General features: G+C 40.1%; 1 long non-coding RNA gene across 1 annotated transcript in view; it reads left to right on the top strand.

The window, feature by feature from the left end:
* Nucleotides 1-22,640, top strand: part of LOC136393191 (uncharacterized) — an 86,508-nt gene that overhangs the window by 40,333 nt on the left and 23,535 nt on the right. The window contains exon 2 of the long non-coding RNA XR_010749055.1: nt 3,497-3,529. This is a non-coding gene — a long non-coding RNA (uncharacterized lncRNA). The remainder of the gene's footprint in view (nt 1-3,496; nt 3,530-22,640) is intronic.

The following is a 22,640-nucleotide window of genomic DNA, read 5'->3' as shown; positions in this document are numbered from 1 at the left end:
AGAGTCCCAATGTAGAGCCCGGCCTTGCTGCCCCTCCCCTGGGAAGCATAGTAGTGACCTGGCTGCCAGTGCCTGAAAGTACAGCTGCCATCGAAAAAGAGCCCCGAGCCATAGAGGACCCTCCCCTAGCTCTCTGTGCCCAGGCTGGGCAGTGCCCTTGAGTTGTGGGGCTGCACACAGAGCTGGAAGACTATGCCAGCATGCCCACTGGCTCCAGACCCTTAGATTTGCCAACAAGGGACTAATTCTGGCTGGCTTTTTTTCTTCAAGGGTGGCTGACAATACTTGACTCTAACTATACTGGGGGAGCAGAGCCCACTGGGTCTGCACCTTCATTCGTGGCAGGGAACTTCAGGCATGTCAAGCAGCCATTTATCTGTACTGTGCAGCCCTAGTCTGGCAGCTGGTGTGCCAAGAGCAGAGCCTGGCCCGGAGCGAGGTGGATGGCCCAGAGCCTGAGGGCTGGCCCTCCTTGTTTGCAGATCTTGGAAAGCCTCAGGGAGGTTATGGGAGATGAACTGGTCAGAGCCTGGGAAACCCCAAAGTCTTTTTGAACTCACAGGCCTAGAACTTTCAGACCAGGTGCCATAACTGGGCTTCTTTGTCCTAGCTCATACATTTATAGTAACAAGTTCGCTGCCCACTTACTCCTGCCTCCAGAGGGTGAGATTCACTCAGATAGGACCTCATCTTGCCTACCTACCATTGTGTCTGTAATAGAACTTGGTGCCAAACTCACTGAGAGGATGTAGGGACCCAGTCACTGGCAAACACACTGCCAAGAAGCCAAGGGTGTAATTGGCGTCTAATGAAGGTCAGTGCAGGTTTTAGTCAATTGCCTAAGAATCTTTTTTTTTATTTTTTTTGCTTTATTCAGGTATAATTGACAAATAAAATTGTAATATATTTAAAGTGTATAATGTGATGTATGATATACGTCTACATTGTGAAAGGATCTCACCGTGAAGTTAATACATCCATCACCTCACATATTTACATTTTTTTATGAGAACACTTAAGTTCTACTCCCTTAGCAAATTTCAGTTATATAATACAGTATTAGCCACTCTAGTCACCATGTTATACATCAGATCCTCAGAACTCACTCATGTTAGAACTGGAAGTGTGTACACGTTTACTAGCCTCTCCCTATTCCCCCACAACCCGTCCCCCAGCACCCGCCATTCTAACTCTCTGTTTCTATAAGTTTGACTTAAAAAAAAAAAAAGCATTCTACATCTAAATGATACCATGTAGTATTTATCTTTCTCTGTCTGGCTTATTTCACTTAGCATCAACTGCCTGAGAATCTTGCTCCCTCCACCCTCTGTCACAGCCAGACCCTGTGACATGGGCACAGGAGTCTACGGACCGCTCCAGAGCAGGGAACTTCTTTTTGCTCTAAAACTTAAACCCTTTTAGACTTGCAGGCACAGGGCAGCTCATGAACAAAACTAATCTGTCTTCAAGGTTGACCTTGGACAGGTCATTGGCCTCAGATGCTCACTGCTGGTCAGTATCTGGAGGAGCCAGTATCTTTCAATGTGACTAGATGGGTACAAAGATTACATTTACTGGTGCTAAGAGGTGAGAAAGATACCCACATGGGAAATTCTGGCAGGCTTCCCTCTTAGACGTTGTCCAGTTGGGCCAGGATGATCAAGGCATGGTCCTCCAATCTTAGTGGCTCCCATGGTTCATCTTTCTCCACTAGGATGAGGTCCTAGCCTGCCCTACCTTCTCCTATAGCCAGTCCCACAACCAGGGTGTGTGGTGGGTGGGGCTCTAGTCCTCAGAAGAATGATTACCATGGCTTCCCAGCAGCCCTAGACGCCGTCAGTCACCTATTCCCACAATTGTGCCTCATAACAAACCACCTCAAAGCTCAGTGGCTCAAGGCCATAGCATTTATGTAACTCATGTGTCTATAGGCTAGGGATTTCACTGGGCTTGACTGGATGGTTTTTCTGGTCTCTAGGGAGCTCTCTGGCCTAGCTGGCACCCAGCTGGCTATCAGCTGGGGTGGCGTGTAACTGGGTCAAGTGTACCTCATCCAGCAGGCCAGCCCAGACATGTTTGTAGGGAAGGGAACAAGTCCATGTTGTGCAAGAGCTTTCCAAGCTTCTGCTGTGTCTCGTTTGCCAGCGCCCCATTGGCAACCACCCTCACATCTGAGCCCAGAGCGGGAGGGCAGCACAAGGTCACAGGGCAAACCTCTGTCAAGTTTGAGAAACCTCCGCTTTATCCAACTCCTGACAGGGGTGTGAGCAGGGTTTCCTAAGCAGTACCCACAGCATTTACAATTCCCTCCTCATTCACACAGCACGTTTCCCACAAGGATTTCTCCAGGTCTCACTTCCCACTCACTGAGCAGTATTCTCTCATGTTTAAGCTTCTTGGTTTCCAAGGCATCCCATTTCTTCTACCCGTTTGTCTTCCTCTGCCTGAGTCTTCAGCCTGACAGCTGTCCAAACTGCTGCTCCACTTCCCTCTTGCCCTCGCAGCTCTGGGCTCTGTGGCACCCACCTCACGCCTGTATCTTGTCCCACCACCTGAGATACGGTTTGGGGACAGTGTCCCATGGTCACCATTCTGAGAATTGGGGACAAAATAGCTACAAAAACCTTAATTCCCAGTTATATTGGAAAAGCATATTTCCTTGACCTTATAAGTCCTTCAGAATCTCCTTTTTCTTTAATTTACCTTCCCCCCCCCCCAAAAAAAAGGAAAATCATTTCGAACATCTGATCCCTTACCATCCTGTCTCCGTCCCTTACCACTACTTGCTCCCGGATTCTCTACAGTTTTTCTCCACTTTTTTTTTGCTCTAAGAACTACTCTCTGAAAAGTTAGCAGTTAGTAATGTTATGTACATTATTTTATTTAATCCTCAAAAAAATCCCTGTGAGATGGGGACCAAATATTATCACTAGCATAAATTTACATAGGCTTACAACATGCCAGGCACTGCTTTAAGCCCTTTCCATACATTAACCCATGTAGTTCTCACAACAGTTCTGTTGTTAGCTCAGCAGAGAAATGAATTATCTGCCCTGGGCCATGCACGAAATGGGGGCCAGGATTTTACCCTATACAGTCTGGCTTTAGAGATCCATGTGCTTCACCATAGTTCAATGCATTTGAAACCGAGGGCCAACAGTAATAAAATACACAGTCATAACCAGGAGACAAGAGCTCGATCTCAATATGCTGGGCAGAATGCTTTTTCTAGTGTTATTAAAATATGCTGTGAAGGCCATGTGAGGTGTGTGTGTGTGTGTGTGTGTGTGTGTGTGAGAGAGAGAGAGAGAGAGAGAGAGACAGAGAGAGACAGAGAGAGACAGAGAGAGAGAGAAAGAGAATACACACCTACATTTAGTTTTTCTTTATATGCTCTTTTCAGGTTAGATTGAACTCTAGCTACCATTCGAATATAACTTTAAATAACCTGTTTTATAGATCTGTGTACTAACTGCATCTTTTTCTTCCCTTCCAGAACTTGTCAAGAGTTGCCAGCGCTCCGAACCTGGTAAGAATGGCTTGCAGTCCTCCCTCCCTCCCCTACCCACCCCAGTCAGTGCTACTTGGATTATTCTCAGACTGACAGCTTTACACTTCTTTTGACTTTGAAGATATACCTTCTCTCAGGCCCTTTGGGTTATGTCTTCCTTTGTGCCAGAAACCCAAAGAAGCCTATTAATAGTAATCGATGACAAATAAGGTATAGCTTATTAGCTGGGGTGATCAGCTGGCTTGTTTGAGTTCAAATAGAGGATTATGCATTGATTTGGTACACCATAGACCTTACTTGACATTGACATTAATTTGCCATATGCCATTGACCTGAAATAAACAGGCTATTTGTCCTATATTTTGCTTAATTCATGCATCTTTCTTTCTTTCTTTCTTTCTTTCTTTCTTTCTTTCTTTCTTTCTTTCTTTCTTTCTTTCTTTCTTTCTTTCTTTCTTTTTTTTTACTGAGAGAGATAGTGAGAGTGACAGACAGGCAGGAAGAGAGATGAGAAGCATCAACTCATAGTTGTGGCACCTTAGTTGTTCATTGATTGTTTTCTCATATGTGCTTTGACCAGGGGGCACTAGCCAAGCCAGTGACCCCTTGCTCAAGCCAGTGACTTTGGACTCAAGCCAGCAACCATGGGGTCATGTGTATGATCCCATGCTTACACTGGCGACCCTGTGCTCAAGCCAGATGAGCCTGTGCTCAAACCAGGGACGTCAGGGTTTCAAACCTGGGCCCTCAGCATCTCAGGTCAATGCTATATCTACTGCGCCACCACCTGGTCAGGCACTTCATGCATTTTAAAAACACTGTTTTAATGATCTCTATTTGGAAAAGTTACCCAATGACATTTGAGTTCCTAAGTTTCGCATATTATGTGATGGACTTAACATACATATTTTTATATATTCAAAATCATTTAGTATACACTAAATGAGAGGACATTATGATAAACTATTAAAATGTTACTTGGAAGGTAGATTCTATGATGGTGATGGAGTAGGTAAATGGATATTTCACTCATCTCCTCCCAGGACCAAACTGTAGTTATAACTAAATTTAAGAAGATTGGCATGAAAAACTAGCTTAGGACTAAATGAAGAGGAGTCTATAACTAAGGATTCACAGAGGAAGCCACATTCAGACCGGTAGGAATGGCAGATGAATGCAAAGGGCTGCCCTGCTCCCAGGAGCAGCAGCTGCCAGGAGGTTTTTCCCTAAGAAGGATAGATCCTAAGCCCCGGGTGGGTGCCCCAGCCTGGAGCCCCAGAGCCTAGAAGAAGCGCCCACATAGTATTCGGCAGTGAAAAGAGGCAAGGTTTCTCTCTGTGAGAATCAGGAAAGCTCAGAGATACAGGCACCCTCTTAAAGGGCTAACACAAAAAATCTTGTTCACAGTCACTTACCCTGGGCTCTGGCAGAGGGTGGGCTGAGAGATCTAAAGTCACGTGAGGAGAGTGTGAAATTGGTGCTTCAAGAAGAGAAGCAGTGAAGGACAGCCACTGGAACCCCTGTGGGGTCACTCTCCAATACTGCAGTCACCATGTCTTGAGTGGAGCAGTTCCATCTGTGTGGCATCAGCCTGGGAAAAAACAACCGTCTCATTTTTAGTAAAATCTCTCTCACCCCACCCTATGGAGGTTGGGCTCTGATGAGAAGAAAGCAACCTTGGCTAGGAAGCGGGGGGCTGAAAAGACTCAGGGGGCGACAGTGACTCAGTTGTCTGGCATTGAGGCTGGAGCTCCCACCCTCCCCACACATACACTCTCCTAAGAGTGTGACTGGTGCTTCCTGCTCACAGGACATTCAATAGTAACTGTCTGGACTGTGAGCAGACCACACCTCTGAGTTTCAGAGGCCACACTAACTGGACATCTAGTAGCCACAGCCTACTGAGGTCTGTGGAAAAGTTCAGGACAGGCTGACACCTGGAGTGCTGGGGTCCAGCACCTTTCCTAATCCTTGAGTAGCCCCAGGCTCTAGATTCTACAGAGGTGGTTTCAAGGGCTCAACGCAACAAGCAGCCAGCAGACAGCAGCAGCAGGACATGGCTCTTGGGCCTTTTGCTGACCTGCCCGGAGGCCCAGGGCTGGTAAAAGTCAGCCTAGGTGTGCAGCTTGGTCCTCCCCTATGCACCTAAGCCCAGCAGAGGCAGCCATGAACTCTGGATTGCTTATAGCTCCAAAAAATGTTGAGGTCCAGTCACAGCAGTGTCTTACGCTGGTCTGCACCAAGTTCCCTCCTAAGAGGCCCCAAACCCAACAGATCTAGTGGCCAGCTACAGAAAACATCAGAGGAGGAACCAACTACCCTTATTTGCAACATATCCAAAGGGAGAGCCCATCAGGTACCAACCCAACTGAGGTGAATTCCGCTTTCTGTTGTCAGCACCTGCACTGCAGTGCACACACTGAACGAAGTAGAGCTTCACAGTCAGCTGGACCAAGTCCTGGATACCCTGGCTCAGTTCCATGGGGGGGGGGGGGCTTAGAACCTGGAAGTTCCATGATTTTTATTTACTAAAGAGAAAAACTTTATGTATTTTTATGACATATTGTATAATCACTACAAATTAGATAGTAGTAGAAAATCAGTTTCTACATGTTTTTCGTTTTGTTTTGCTTTTTGGTAAACTCATTTATCTAGCAAAGACTTACAGATATTTTAATGTACTCTTAGATGCACATGTGCAATGGTTATCAAAGTTATTGAATAGCCTAGTCTCTTTTTTTCACTTGTGCGTCCTTCACCATTAGAATCCATATCGTTATGGAAAATGCTACTCTGAGGACAGACTTTATTTAAAAATATAACTATAGGAGGGAAACTATAGAATTGTTCTCAAAATGATGGTGTTCGGAAATAACTGTTGGAATCCTAGGCAGCTTAGAGATCTGTGCAACAAAGGCAGTCCAAAGGGGAAGGAAACATTCCATAGACTGAAAAAGCTTCTAGTAAACAGACATTTTATTCTTTGAAATGAAGTCATGTTAGCAACTGTGGTGTAGATTTCAGTATTGCTCCTCTTCTTGTTCTCACTGGAGTCAGAGAGGATGACGCAAGTTAAGATCTCCCAACCCCCTTATTCCTGGAGTCCTTCTATAAACAAGCTGGAAATCTTTGTCTTGTATCAGAATACAGACATTTTATTGAATCCTAAGCCCTCGCTGTGCAATGGGACTCCAGTTGCTATCTTAGGAAGCCACCTCAGAGCACAGAGAACCACCAACAGCCAGAACTTGATATCCTTCAGACAGCATTTCCCTGTTAGCATAAAACCCCCAACTGTGGGCCAGGTGGTTTAAAGAATTTAGGCATCATTAAGAGCTATACTCTTAGGTTTAATGCTTTAGAATTTTACTTAGTTTCATTTTAAGTTGTTCCATTTCAAACTTGAGCATTTGATTGTATAGTTAGAATGCTTGAGCTTTTTAGCTTATTTGTAACTAATGTTCCAAATAGGAAAAAAACAAAAATATATAGCACTAATACATTGTCACTGAGTTTCCAGATATATTCATTTGCATGCACTGAAAAAATGTAATTTTTGAAAACTTGATTTTTACTAAAATTAATTCAAAATGGATCAAAGACCTAAATATAAGACCTGAAACAATAAATTACATAGAAGAAAACATAGGTACTAAACTCATGGACCTTGGTTACAAAGAGCACTTTATGAATTTGACTCCAAAGGCAAGGGAAGTGAAGGCAAAGATAAATGAATGGGACTCCATCAGACTAAGAAGTTTTTGCTCAGCAAAAGAAACTGACAACAAAATAAACAGACAGCCAACTAAATGGGAGATGATATTTTTAAACAACAACACAGATAAGGGCCTAATATCCAAAATATACAAAGAACTCATAAAACCCAACAACAAACAAGCAAACAATCCAATAAAAAATGGGAAGAGGACATGAACAGACACTTCTCCCAGGAAGAAATACAAATGGCCAACAGATATATGAAAAGATGCTCATCTTCATTAGCTATTAGAGAAATGCAAATCAAAACTACAATTAGATACCACCTCACACCTGTTAGATTAGCTATTATCAACAAGACAGGTAATAACAAGTGTTGGAGAGGCTGTGGAGAAAAAGGAACCCTCATCTACTGTTGGTGGGAATGTAAAGTAGTACAACCACTATGGAAGAAAGTATGGTGGTTCCTCAAAAAATTAAAAATAGAACTACCTTATGACTCAGCAATCACTCTACTGGGAATATACCCCCATAACTCAAAAACACTGGTATGTAAAGACACATGCAGCCCCATGTTCATTGCAGCCCCATGTTCATTGCAGCATTGTTCACAGTGGCCAAGACATGGAAACAACTGAAAAGCCCTTCAGTAGATGATTGGATAAAAAAGATGTGGTACATATATACTATGAAATACTACTCAGCCATAAGAAATGATGACATTGGATCATTTACAACAACATGAATGGACCTTGATAACATTATATTGAGTGAAATAAGTAAATCAGAGAAAACTAAGAACTATATGATTTCATACATAGGTGGGACATAAAAGTGAGACTCAGGGACATGGACAAGAGTGTGGTGGTTACTGGGGGTGGGGAAGGGCCTAGGAGGGGGTGGGGGGAGAGGAGGGGCACAAAGAAAACCAGATAGAAGGTGACAGAAGACTATATGACTTTGGGTGAGGGGTATGCAACATAATCAAATGTCAAAATAACCTGGAGATATTTTCTCTGAACCTATACCCTGATTGATTAATGTGATCCCATCAAAATTAATTAAAAAATTTAAAAAAAATAAATAAAAAATATCTAAAAATGTAAAATAAATAAAAATAAATAAAAGAAAACCTGATTTTTAACTTTAATCAAATATCTTAACATTCAAGTTAAAACATATTAATATACTTTAAATATAGGTATACAGTCATTTGAGATGGAAACCATTGACCTAAATTTTTCATAACTGCTTATATTTATTCTTGGCATAAAAATGACACAAAATAAAATTTACTGTTCAATGGTAATTGACTTATAACACCAGAGCTAAAATTGATTGAGAACCACTTCAAATTTAAGTTCTATAATAAATTGAAATTCTGGCTTGACTATTAATTCTTATACCCAGTATGCCCAATTTCCCTTGGAAGCCATGCGAGGGAGCTGTTGAATCTTAAACTAAATGTAGTTGAATTTCAATGAAACTTGAGGTAAACTATCCAGATAATTTGGCCTAGCAAATGTAAGGCAATGTGATCAGCAATAGCATAATTTTTATTTCTGTTCAAACAAAAGTTATGCATATAAACATATAATGAAGAGGTACTGCTGTTAAATTCAACGAGTATGTTTGAGTGCATATTATTATAAGGCTCTTTCTTCCAACAGGGAAGATGAAGATAAATCACTCCTATGGTTCATACACATGTATGTGTGTCTGCGTATTTGCACATTTACATTACAAAATAAAATGTAATATAGAATCATAGAAGAAAGAAAGCAAACTACTATGGAGTTCCAAAAGAGAGAGATGGCATCGGGAAAGGCAAGATGGAGGAGGTGGCATTTAAGAGTGGACATGGAGGACTTGTGGGGGTGTGACAGTGGGAAGGGCAAATACATTCAGAGTACAGGCTCTGGAAGTTTGGAGCAGCCAGCAGAACACATGTTTGTACATGGGTTGCATAAAAGGGGATTGAGAGAGGGTCAGGAAGAACCGGCAGGTCGGGATCCTGCATAAATGCTGAGCACTTATTTGCACCTAATTGCTCTGAAGGTCAAAGTCTGATCAATGACCCCCTTTCCCTGTACATGCAGAAGTTTGAGTGATAAGAACATCCTCTACTCACGACAGCTTCCTCTGCCACCTCGGATAGTTTGAGACCTCAAACCCAAAGAACATCCTAGTAGTTTCAGGTCAGTGGGGCTAGATTTAGATAAAATGCTACAGCATTTACTGTTTATTAGGCATTATTTACCAGTGTATACTATTGAGTGTACACTAAGTATAAGTTCCTTTGAAAATCTTAATATTTCTTAATTACAGTATTCTGAACCTGATAAAACATTTGTAAAATGTTTAAACATAGTTGAAATTTATCTTTTTTTAAAAATGAGTAATAGTTTGCCTGACCTGTGGTGGCTCAGTGGATAGAGAGTCAACCTAGGATGCTGAGGTCCCAGGTTCTAAACCCTGGGCTTGCCAGCTTGAGCGCAGGCTCACTAGCTTGACAGGGGGTCACTGGCTTACACGGGGGTCATCTCCATGATCCCATGGTCTCTGCCTTGAGCCCAAGGTTGTTTGCTTGAGCAACGGGTCACTGGCACAGCTTGAGCCCCCTAGTCAGGCACAAATGAGAAGCAATTAATGAACAACTAAAGTGTCTCAACTGCAAGTTTAATGCTTCTCATCTCTCTCCTTTCCTGTCTCTCTCTTTTGCTAAGAAAAAAAAATTAATAGATGCTTTTATTATGTTTATTAAGACAGAAATGACTACTTCTTCGAGTACTTAAGGTAATTTTAAAGATCCAAAATAAGAAAATTTTTTTAGAGCTCAAACAAAACAAAAAGTTTGAGGAAGTGGGATGAATTTAGCTCTTAAGTTTTCTGGCAGCCCATGCAGGCAGCACTGTGGCCCATGTGGTTTCCATTTGATAATTATATCTGCAGAATCAGAAGCTTTCCTGGAACTAAACTCAAGCAAAAATTTGTAGAGTAGGTGCTTATAGAAATGGGACACTGAGTAACATGCTAGGCAAAACCTGAATTATTGTTTATAAAAACATAGAAGTTCAAACGAACTTGGATTCTCTATAAAGGTAGACATTACATTAAGATATAAATTGGGAAATTCATTTCTCTGGAGAGTAGAGATGACTCGGTCCTGATACTTTGCTTTTTGATTAGCTAATTGAAAGAGAAAATTAGGGGATGATGAGGGCTGTTTCATAGTACAGTAGGTAGAGTACACTCCTCCCCCCAATGTCCATGTCCTAATCCCTGGAACCTGTGAATACATTACTTTATATGGCAAAGAGGAATTAAGGGGTTTTATGAATGGACCTTGAAACAAGGAGATGATTGGATTATCTGGTGGGCCCAATGAAATCACTAGGGCCCTTAAAAGTGGGAAGAGGGAGAGGGAGGCAGAAGAGTAGGTCAGAGTGTTGGGATGCAAGGGGGACTTAATCTGACATTGCTGGCTTTCATGGTGGAGGAGAGGCCAGGGTCCCAGGAATGTGGAAAAGGCAAGGACATGGATTCTCTCTGGAGCCTTCAGATAGGACTGCAGTCCTGCAGACACCTTGATTTTACCCAGTTAAGACTCCTGTTGGGCTGTGAACTCGCAGAACTATAGGTCATGAATCTGTGTTTTCAATCCACTGTGTGGGGATTTGTTACTGGAGCATTAGGAAGCTACAGAGACGTTCTCATGTGTCACAGTCAGTGCACAATAGAATTCCCCGGTACCTGTAACTCAGTCCGTGTTGTCGGTATACGTGAGTTGTGAGCTTTGGTTACTATAATAGAAGGAACCAGAACTGCCAGTATACTGGGGAGGTTTCTGAATCATGTACCATGAAAGTTCATGAATCCGAGTTGACTTCTCATTGAGAGCAATCCATTTCAACACACACTGGCGGAAGGGTGGGGTGGCTAAGGGAGAGTGATCAGATAGACCTTAGGTGGGACTCTGTCCAGGTGCCTGTAATTTGGTGACCCATTTGTTGACCTAAGATTTTGCAAACTATAGGATTTTGAAAGAAAGATGAAATGTGAAGATTGCCAGACCTTGGTTGGTACTTAAATACTTTTTCAGTGCAATAATGGATGGATGGATTGATGAGGAGAATGAAGAGATAAAGATGAATCATGTTATTAACTAAAAGAGGAACACCCCTTCCTTCTTGGGTTATGGCAGTCACGTACGTGAGGAGGCCCTATCTAGACACCCAACCCCTTTTAGTCCCATGCCACTAGAGACCTTCTGGGGACTTCATCACACTGCTCTTTAAAACAATGGACCACATGACTGTTATTCCTGTTATTAGGTATTGAATTCTTCCTAGGTGCCATACAGTAAACATCTTAAGTTCTCTGCATGTTATTTCATCATTATACACTTGTCTTCTCTCAAAAGTTAGTCTCTGATCAAGTTTGGATAAGATGGAATTATTTGATCCTTTAATGTTTGGCAAACTTGCTTATAAAACTGTGTGTAAAGGTAGAGGTTTTGAATGACCAATTCACTTTTTGTACTGGTTGTGAATATTCTGTTTCCTTTTTATTTCATTTTCTATTATTTTTTCTAGTAATATGTACATTTTGTTTGGTTCAAATATATGGGCAGAAATTGATTATTATATAGTCTTATCCTTTAGATTTGTATTATATTACTGTTGTAGTACTTTCATTCCTGATCTTTTTTGTTTTGCCTTTTTTCCCTTGATTTAAATCTTTTTTTTTTAATAATTTTATTTTTTTAATGGGGCGACATCAATAAATCAGGATACATATATTCAAAGATAACAAGTCTAGGTTATCTTGTCGTTCAATTATGTTGCATACCCATCACCAAAAGTCAGATTGTCCTCTGTCATCTTCTATGTAGTTTTCTTTGTGCCCCTCCCCCTCCCCCTTTCCCTATCCCTTTTCCCCCTCCCCCCGTAACCACCACACTCTTATCAATGTCTCTTAGTTTCACTTTTATGTCCCACCTACATATGGTATAATGCAGTTCCTGTTTTTTTCTGATTTACTTATTTCGCTTCGTATCATGTTATCAAGATCCCACCATTTTGCTGTAAATGTTCCGATGTCATCATTTCTTATGGCTGAGTAGTATTCCATAGTGTATATGTGCCACATCTTCTTTATCCAGTCATCTATTGACGGGATTTTTGGTTGTTTCCATGTCTTGGCCACTGTGAATAGTGCTGCAATAAACATGGGGCTGCATGTGTCTTTACGTATCAATGTTTCTGAGTTTTTGGGGTATATACCCAGTAGAGGGATTGCTGGGTCATAAGGTAGTTCCATTTTCAGTTTTTTGAGGAACCACCATACTTTCTTCCATAATGGTTGTACTACTTTACATTCCCACCAGCAGTGTATGAGGGTTTCTTTTTCTCCACAGCCCCTCCAACATTTGCTATTACCTGTCTTGTTAATAATAGCTAATCTAACAGGTGTGAGGTGGTATCTCATTGCAGTTTTGATTTGCATTTCTCTAATAACTAAAGAAGATGAGCATCTTTTCATATATCTGTTGGCCATTTGTACTTCTTCCTGGGAGAAGTGTCTGTTCATGTCCTCTTCCCATTTTTTTATTGGATTGTTTGTTTGTTGTTGAGTTTTATGAGTTCTTTGTATATTTTGGATATTAGGCCCTTATCTGAGCTGTTGTTTAAAAATATCATTTCCCATTTAGTTGGCTTTCTGTTTATTTTGTTATCAGTTTCTCTTGCTGAGCAAAAACTTCTTAGTCTGATGTAGTCCCATTTGTTAATTTTTGCCTTCACTTCTCTTGCCTGTGGAGTCAAATTCATAAAATGCTCTTTAAAACCCAGGTCCATGAGTTTAGTACCTATTTCTTCTATGTACTTAATTGTTTCAGGTCTTATGTTTAGATCTTTGATCCATTTTGAGTTAATTTTAGTACAGGGGGACAGACTGTAGTCCAGTTTCATTCTTTTGCATGTGGCTTTCCAGTTTTCCCAGCACCATTTATTGAAGAGGCTTTCTTTTCTCCATTGTGTGTTGTTGACCCCTTTATCAAAAATTATTTGACCATATATATGTGGCTTTATTTCTGGACTTTCTATTCTGTTCCATTGGTCTGAGTGTCTACTTTTCTTCCAATACCATGCTGTTTTGATTGTCGTGGCCCTATAATATAGTTTGAAGTTAGGTATTGTAATGCCCCCAGCTTCATTCTTTTTCTTTAGGATTGCTTTGGCTATTTGGGGTTTTTTATAGTTCCATATAAATCTGATGATTTTTTGCTCTATTTCTTTAAAAAATATCATTGGAATTTTGATGGGAATTGCATTAAATTTGTATATTGCTTTGGGTAATATGGCCATCTTGATTATATTTATTCTTCCTAACCAAGAACAAGGTATATTCTTCCATCTCATTATATCTTTTTTTATTTCTCTTAACAATGGTTTATAGTTTTCATTATATAAGTCCTTTACATTCTTTGTTATGTTTATTCCTAAGTATTTTATTTTTTTTGTTGCAATCGTGAAGGGGATTATTCTTTTGAGTTCCTTCTCAGTTGTTTCATTGTTGGCATATAGAAAGGCTATTGACTTCTGTATGTTAATTTTGTATCCTGCGACCTTACTGTATTGGCTTATTGTTTCTAGTAGTCTTTTTGTGGATTCTTTGGGGTTTTCGATGTATAGGATAATATCACCTGCAAAAAGTGATACCTTTACTTCTTCTTTTCCGATATGGATGCCTTTTATTTCTTTGTCTTGTCTGATTGCTCAGGCTAGAACCTCTAGTACCACATTAAATAAGAGTGGAGAGAGTGGACAACCCTGTCTTGTTCCTGATTTAAGGGGGAAAGCCTTCAGTTTAGTGCCATTTAATATGATGTTAGCTGATGGTTTATCATATATGGCCTTTATCATGTTGAGATATTTTCCTTCTATACCCATTTTGTTGAGAGACTTAAACATAAAATTGTGTTGTATTTTATCGAAAGCCTTTTCTGCGTCTATTGATAAGATCATGTGGTTTTTGTTCTTTGTTTTGTTGATATGGTGTATTACGTTAACCGTTTTACGTATGTTGAACCATCCTTGAGATTCTGGGATGAATCCCACTTGATCATGATGTATTATTTTTTTAATATGTTGTTGTATTCGATTTGCTAGTATTTTGTTTAGTATTTTAGCATCTGTATTCATTAGAGATATTGATCTGAAGTTTTCTTTTTTTGTGCCATCCTTGCCTGGTTTTGGTATGAGGGTTATGTTGGCCTCATAAAATATGTTTGGAAGTATTGCTTCTTCTTCAATTTTTTGGAAGACTTTCAGTAGAATAGGAACCAAGTCTTCTTTGAATGTTTGATAAAATTCACTGGTATAGCCGGCAGGGCCTGGACTTTTATTTTTGGGGAGGTTTTTAATGGTTTTTTCTATTTCTTCTCTACTAATAGGTCTGTTTAGGCTTTCTGCTTCTTCTTGACTCAGTCTAGGAAGGTTGTACTGTTCTAGGAATTTACCCATTTCTTCAAAATTGTTGAATTTAGTGGCATAAAGTTTTTCATAGTATTCTACAATAATTCTTTGTATATCTACGGTGTCCGTGGTGATTTCTCCTCTTTCATTTTGGATTTTGTTTATATGAGTTCTTTCTCTTTTTTCCTTGGTAAGTCTTGCCAAGGGTTTGTCAATTTTGTTGATATTTTCAAAGAACCAGCTCTTTGTTCTATTAATTTTTTCTATAGTTTTACTGTTCTCTATTTCATTTATTTCTGCTCTGATTTTTTTTTAATAATTTTATTTTTTTTAATGGGGTGACATCAATAAATCAGGATATATATATTCAAAGATAACAAGTCCAGGTTATCTTGTCGTTCAATTATGTTGCATACCCATCACCCAAAGTCAGATTGTCCTCTGTCACCTTCTATCTTGTTTTCTTTGTGCCCCTCCCCCTCCCCCTTTCCTTCTCCCATTCCCCCCTCCCCCCCGTTTTATCAATGTCTCTTAGTTTCACTTTTATGTCCCACCTACGTATGGAATAATGCAGTTCCTGGTTTTTTCTGATTTACTTATTTCGCTTCGTATCATGTTATCAAGATCCCACCATTTTGCTGTAAATGTTCCGATGTCATCATTTCTTATGGCTGAGTAGTATTCCATAGTGTATATGTGCCACATCTTCTTTATCCAGTCATCTATTGACGGGATTTTTGGTTGTTTCCATGTCCTGGCCACTGTGAACAATGCTGCAATAAACATGGGGCTGCATGTGTCTTTACGTATCAATGTTTCTGAGTTTTTGGGGTATATACCCAGTAGAGGGATTGCTGGGTCATAAGGTAGTTCCATTTTCAGTTTTTTGAGGAACCACCATACTTTCTTCCATAATGGTTGTACTACTTTACATTCCCACCAGCAGTGTATGAGGGTTCCTTTTTCTCCACAGCCTCTCCAACATTTGCTATTACCTGTCTTGCTAATAATTCTGCTCTGATTTTTATTATCTTCTTTCTTCGGCTGGTTTTGGGTTGTCTTTGTTCTTCTTTTTCTAGTTCCTCAAGGTGTGAAGTTTGATTTAAATCTTGCTAGAGATTTATTAATTTAATTAATATTTTCAAATAATCAACTTTATTTCTATGTTGTATCTTTGTTTTATATTTTATTAATTTTGGTCTTATCTTGATTATTTCCTTTTTTCTACATTCTTGGTTTTATTGGGTTTTCTTTCCTACATTTATGTGTTAATGCTCAGTTAATTAATAATCACTTGATCTTAGTCAAAAGTCTAAGAAGTGATCAGTTCATTAATCAATTCTCCTTTTCTAATGTAAGCAATTAAGCCTTTTTCTGGCTATGTGACCTTGGTCATGTAACTTAACTTCTCTGTGCTTTAGTTTCATATTCTTAAAAAATGGGTGATAATAGTGGCATAGGTTTGTTGGGAAGATTATATAAGTTAATATGTAAAGAACTTAGAATAATACCTCGGGCCAAGTGTTTACTAGACAAGTGCTCTTCCCACCTTCTTTCTCTTTCTCTTCTTTTTCTTAAATGAATTCTTAGATATCATATAGCTGTTTAACACCATAAACTTTGATAAAAAGTATTTTTGTTATTCAGTTTTAGTTTTTTTCTAATTTCTAATATAATTATTCTTTGATCTGTGAGTTACTTAAATGTTTTTTATCATATCTAGATGCATAGAAGGTTTTTAAAATTTATTTTGTTATATTGTGGTCAGAAAACATAGTCTATTTGACATCAATTTAAAAATTTTTGAAATTTAATTTATGGTCTAATAGTTGCTTTTGTAAATATTATTTGTTTTTTTTAACTCCACAAGTTAAACTATTATTATTGTTTTATACTATTAATGTTTGTTTGGATTTATTCACATAGGTACCACTTTCTTTGTTCATTTTATTTTTAATGTGAACTTATTTTTTTCTCCTGTAGTGAATTCTTCCAGGTCTTTTAGAGAGGGTATCTTGTTGATATAAGGCTCTCAATTTATTTGATTGCATCTGTTTAACTAATAATGTCTATTTTTTTTTGCCATCATTCTTTTTTTAAAATTTTTTTATGAGTGTATTTGAGCCAACCTGATGCCAGGAAGCAAAATCCCAAATGCTCCTTTTTTTTTTTTTTTTTTTTTTTTTTTTTTTTTTTCTGAAGCTAGAAACGGGGAGAGACAGTCAGACAGACTCCCGCATGAGCCCGACCGGGATCCACCCGGCATGCCCACCAGGGGCGAGGCTCTGCCCACCAGGGGGCGATGCTCTGCCCCTCCGGGGCGTCGCTCTGCCGCGACCAGAGCCACTCTAACACCTGGGGCAGAGGCCAAGGAGCCATCCCCAGCGCCCGGGCCATCTTTTGCTCCAATGGAGCCTTGGCTGCAGGAGGGGAAGAGAGAGACAGAGAGGAAGGGGGGGGGGGTGGAGAAGCAAATGGGTGCTTCTCCTATATGCCCTGGCCAGGAATCGAACCCGGGTCCCCCGCACGCCAGGCCGACGCTCTACTGCTGAGCCAACCGGCCAGGGCAATGCTCCCTTTTTTTATTTTAATTTTTTTATTATTGTTTTGGCCATCATTCTTGAAAGAGTTTTGCTGGGTGCATAATTCTAGATTGATAGTTATGTTTCTCCTTGTACTTCAGAGATAATATTCTTCTGACTTCCATGGCTGCAGTTGGAATGTAGGCTGAGTGTCTAATTAGATACAAGGTAATGATCTCTTTTTCTTTCTTTTTTTTTTTTTTTTTTTTTAGCTGCTTTTAAATCTTTTCTTTGACTTTGCATTCTTCAGGGGTTTTTTGTAATGTGTAGGAGTAGATTTTGCTTTAAAGTAATCTTGCTTTGTATTCTTTATGCTTCTTCACTTTTTATGTTTTGGTTTTTTTTTGGGGGGGGGTGGTATTTTTCTGAAGTAAGAAGTGGGGAGGCAGAGAGACAGACTCTTGCATGCACCTGAGCAGAGTCCACCCAGCAAGCCCACCACGGGGCGATACTCTGCCCATCTGAGGTGTTGCTCTGTTGCAACCAGAGCCATTCTAGTGCCTGAAGCAGAGGCCATGGAGCCATCCCCAGTGCTTGGGACAACTTTGCTCTATTGGAACCTTGGCTGTGGGAGGAGAAGAGAGAGTTAGAGAGAAAAGAGAGAGGGAAGGGTGGAGAAGCAGATGGGCGCTTCTTCTGTGTGCCCTGACTGAGAATCAAACCTGGGATATCCATACAACAGGCCGATGCTCTACCACTGAGCCAACCGGCCAGGGCTATGCTTCATCATTCTTAGGATTAATATTTACTCTCATTTTGGAAAAATATTAATTTCCTCTACTTGATTCACTTTGATATCTCATTATGAAGTTTCAACTGAATGTTTGTTGGTTCTTCTTACTCAAGCTTCAGTATTCTTTACTTTAGCTTTTTCTATCTCTTTCTTTCTCTGCGTTGGAGTCTGGATTCTAGATCATTAATTCTTTATTTAATCCTGTGTAATCTGCTATTTAACAGTTGCTTCGAGTTTTTCACTTTAACAATTATATAAATATTTCTCTATTTTTGAGGTTGGTTTGTTTTCTAATGTTTCTAGTTATTTAAAAAATTCCTCTTGCTTATAGTTTTAATTTCCTGTTTTGTTTACCTAAGTACATGAACACTTTATTTTTCTATGTCTGATCATTTCAATATCTAAAGTCCTTATGAGTCTGATCCATTATTATCTACCACACCTCCCGCTTTGACTCTTTGTTTTCTTGTATTTTCTCTTTTTCTTTTCTTTTTCTTATTGTAAGTTGCTATTTACTTGAATCTAAAGATGCAGTTTTACAGGGAGAGTTTTGTTTGTTTTCACCAGGCACCTTGGTACAATATAATTTTGGACCTATTTAATATAAATATTTTAACATAAATTTTTTGGGCAGATAATGTGAATTTAAGACCCAAATCCATGTTAGGACTGGCTAGTAACCATGGATTCTCAAGAAGTAGGGTTGCCATAAAAAATACAGGATGATGTTGAAGTTATTTCAAATAAACAGCAAATACTTTTTTAGTTTATATAAAATTCAAATTATTTGCTTAATATGACAACTCAACTCAGGGGAGAATTTTTTCCCTTCTACTAAAACCAAGACAGATAACTTTCCTTGTCTGCAGCTTGGACGGAGTGTTTATGTTTTCCTCATGTTTAGCACTTCTCCAAGGCGTAGCATCTCATGTGTTCTGTCTTTTTGTGGTGGTCTCTATCTCTCCTCCTGCCTAATCGCCTGTCCACCCATGTTTCCACTGACTTCAAAGTTCTAGGCCAGCTAAGACTGGAAGATGCCTTTAGACTGGTGAGTGTTCAGTGATCTCTTATTTTCCTGGCTTTATTCCTGATTTGAGAGACATGCTTTATTCTCTTGCTACCTTACCTATACATTTTTTTTTTGTATTTTTCTGAAGCTGGAAATGGGGAGAGACAGTCAGACAGACTCCCGCATGCGCCCGACCGGGATCCACCCGGAACGCCCACCAGGGGGCGATGCTCTGCTCCTCGGGGCATTGCTCTGTCGCAACCAGAGCCACTCTAGTGCCTGGGGCAGAGGCCAAGGAGCCATCCCCAGCGCCTGGGCCATCTTTGCTCCAATGGAGCCTCGGCTGCGGGAGGGGAAGAGAGAGACAGAGAGGAAGGAGAGGGGGAGGGGTGGAGAAGCAGATGGGCGCCTCTCCTGTGTGCCCTGGCCGGGAATCAAACCCGAGACTTCTGCACGCCAGGCCGACGCTCTACCACTGAGCAAATCGGCCAGGGCCCTATACATTTTTTAAAATTATCAAATCTAACATTCTGTCATGGGAGAGTTCTAGTCCACTTTATGGCCAGCAGTAGATTTCAATCTTCATGTGTATTATCTCTTTCAATCCTCACAACCTGATGAAATGGATAATATAATTATCTCAATTTCACAGAGAAAGTTGAGATTGCTCTTACAGAAGAAGGTTAAATAATTTGCTTAAATTCACAAAGTAATGACCAAACTTAAATCTAGCTATTTAATCTCCAAAGTCTACATTTTCACCCAATTTGCTGTACTTTTCTACTTCTTAATACTTTTTATTCTTCAAAATAGCAAAAAGTGATGAAGCTTATTATTATTTATTTCATTAGGTGTGATTTACTTAACTTGTGCCACAATTAGGGCTACTACCTGTGAGGAATGCCTTTAGTAGGTGGCATTGGCACTGGCTTTAGGTCTGGCTTGTGTCTTAGGTAGGACGCCCCGTCAGCAGCAGGGTCTTGAAGGGTTCAGCACAGTCCAAGGTCTTGTCCTTTGGTTTACTTATTCAGAAACTCAATTAATCAGATTACCTAGCACTAATATGACTTTAGTGTATTGATTTACGCTAAAAAATTTCATATGACTTAATTCCAACAAACTAATTTACTGTTAGAGATAGTCATTTTCTGTGACTAGAATATTTGTTTCCACTCTCCAGAGCCTTTCCAGATATCCAAAGTGGAAGACACATCTGTGGCCACATGTATGCTTGGCAAACTTTGAATTAGAACACAGATAATTAAATGACCTAAGAAAATTAAATGGCCTGTCACCTGTGGAACATCTGATAAAACTGTTTCTAATAATCAAGATTTCTACCATAGAACTGGTCAAATGATGAGCACAGACTGAGTATATGTTATATACTGGTTACCATGCTGGCCACTGACATATGATGCAAAGATGAATAAGACAGTGACCTGCCCTTGAAGAACTGATGGCTCTTTCCCTTATGTTCAATCAACACTTGAAAATCTCTTTCTCATATCTACATGAAAAGTTTTTTCTTAATTTTTTTATTATTCTTTTTATTTTTTAAGTGAAAGGAGGGGAGATAGATAGAGAGACAGACTCTTGGGCACCCCAACCAGGATCCACCCGTCAACCCCTGCCAGGCTGATGCTCGAATCAACTGAGCTATTTTTAGTGTCTGAGGCTGATGCCCAGACCAACTGAACTATCCTCAGCACCCCGGGCCAATGCTCGAACCAATCAAGCCATTGGCTACTGAAAGGGAAGAGGGGGAGAAGGGGGAGAGGAGGAGGGAAGCAGATGGTTGTTCTCCTGTGTGCCTTGACTGAGGATTGAACCTGGGATGCCTTCACTCCAAGCCGATGCTCTAACCATTGAGCCAACTTGCCAAGGCGACAAGTTCTTCATTTAATTCCAGACTTGAAGAAGTCAACTTTGACACACGACTAGACTTCTGGGTTTTCAAGGCATTCTCAGTACTGTCTTTACACATTATCTCTAGGCAAGCTGCTTCTTCAGGTCACTCTTCTCCATGTTTAGGTGACTCTTCATCCTTAGCTGTCCTCTGTGTGCTGAGTACTCAAGGTATTGCTGTTTCCTCACAATGACTCATGTGGCACTAGCAGGAAGTGGAATGCTGTTAAAACCAGTCTACCTATGCATCTGCCAGAGAGTTTCTAGGAAATGATTACAAATATTTTGGGCCTCTTGTTTTTGTTCACAGGGGCAGCTGATCGTGAGGAAAAGCTGTTTGCTTATTTCTGTCTTAAGAGCATGGAAACCTTGGGCTGCAAAGAAGACATTAAAGTTTCAGAAACATGGGAAAATCTAGTTCATGAGTAGAATAACTTCAAAATCACTACACTTGAGAGTTAAGTTTACCCTAAAATGTAAGCAAACTTTTAAATAGGAGTAAACCCAAATGCTGTCACACATCAGGATGGCCCTATCCTAGAGGTTCAGGGTCTTGATTTTCAGCCTTATAATTGAGATAGATGAGTTGAGTCAGTGAGTCTGAGACCTTATAAGATTAATTTTGTTTTCTGAGTCATCAAGTCTGGGAATACCGGGGTGTTTGGGGTAGTCCTGAGCAGGGAGTTTAGACTAACTATTTGTTTGATTCAATTTGGGAAGGTTTGAAAGGTTAGCTTAATATAATACTGTACTTTTAATGGGGAGAAAGAAGAAATTCATATTATTATGTAGATAAATAAGACATTGATTTAACTTTTAAAAGATATTTAACTCTTGCAGGCCTTCAGCAAGTCCTCTGATGTTAGATAGTGAATGGAAGTCTCTTAGACTGCAGGGTTTGACTGTCGCATTTGGGAGCAGGACCACTCACCTAACCTCTGTATCACATGTGGACCCACTAAATTGAGCACAACTACTCAGAAAACAGAATTTCAAAAATCTAATAAAATTGAAAGTCAAAAACTGTAAAGTTGAGCCTGGCCTGTGGTGGCACAGTGGATAAAGCGTTAACCTGGAATGCTGAGGTCGCGGGTTCAAAACCCTGGGCTTGCCCGGTCAAGGCACATATGGGGGTTGATGGTTCCTGCTCCTTCCCCTTCTCTCTCTCTCCTGCCATCTCTCTAAAATGAATAAATAATAAAAAATTTTTAAAAATTTGCATCAGAGATTTAAAAAAAAATCTGTAAAGTTGAAAGGCATGTAAATAAAAATAGCTCCTTCCTGCCTGACCAGGGAGTGGCGCAGTGGATAGAGTACTGGCCTGGGATACTGAGGACCCAGGTTTGAAACCTCAAGGTTGCCGGCTTGAGTGCAGGCTCACAAAGTTGAGTGCAGGGTCACAGCTTGAGCGTGAGAGCATAGATATGACCCCATGGTCTCTGGCTCAAGGCCAAAGGTTGCTATCTTGAGCCCAAGGTTGCTGGGTTAAGGCACATATGAGAAAGCAATCAATGAGCAATGAAGGTGCTGCAAAAAAGAATTGATGCTTCTTATCTCTTTCCCTTCCTGTCTGTCTGTCCCTGTCTGTCCCTTTCTCTCTTTCTCTCTCTCTCTCTCTGCCTACGTGCGCTAAAAAACAAACAAAAACAAAACAAAACAAAAAACAGCTCCTTCCTATTTGTTTTTGATTGGCCAGAAAGAT

This window comes from Saccopteryx leptura, chromosome 2, assembly GCF_036850995.1.
Source record: "Saccopteryx leptura isolate mSacLep1 chromosome 2, mSacLep1_pri_phased_curated, whole genome shotgun sequence".
Classification (NCBI taxonomy): domain Eukaryota; kingdom Metazoa; phylum Chordata; class Mammalia; order Chiroptera; family Emballonuridae; genus Saccopteryx; species Saccopteryx leptura.
This window is presented reverse-complemented; position numbering and strand designations above follow the sequence as displayed.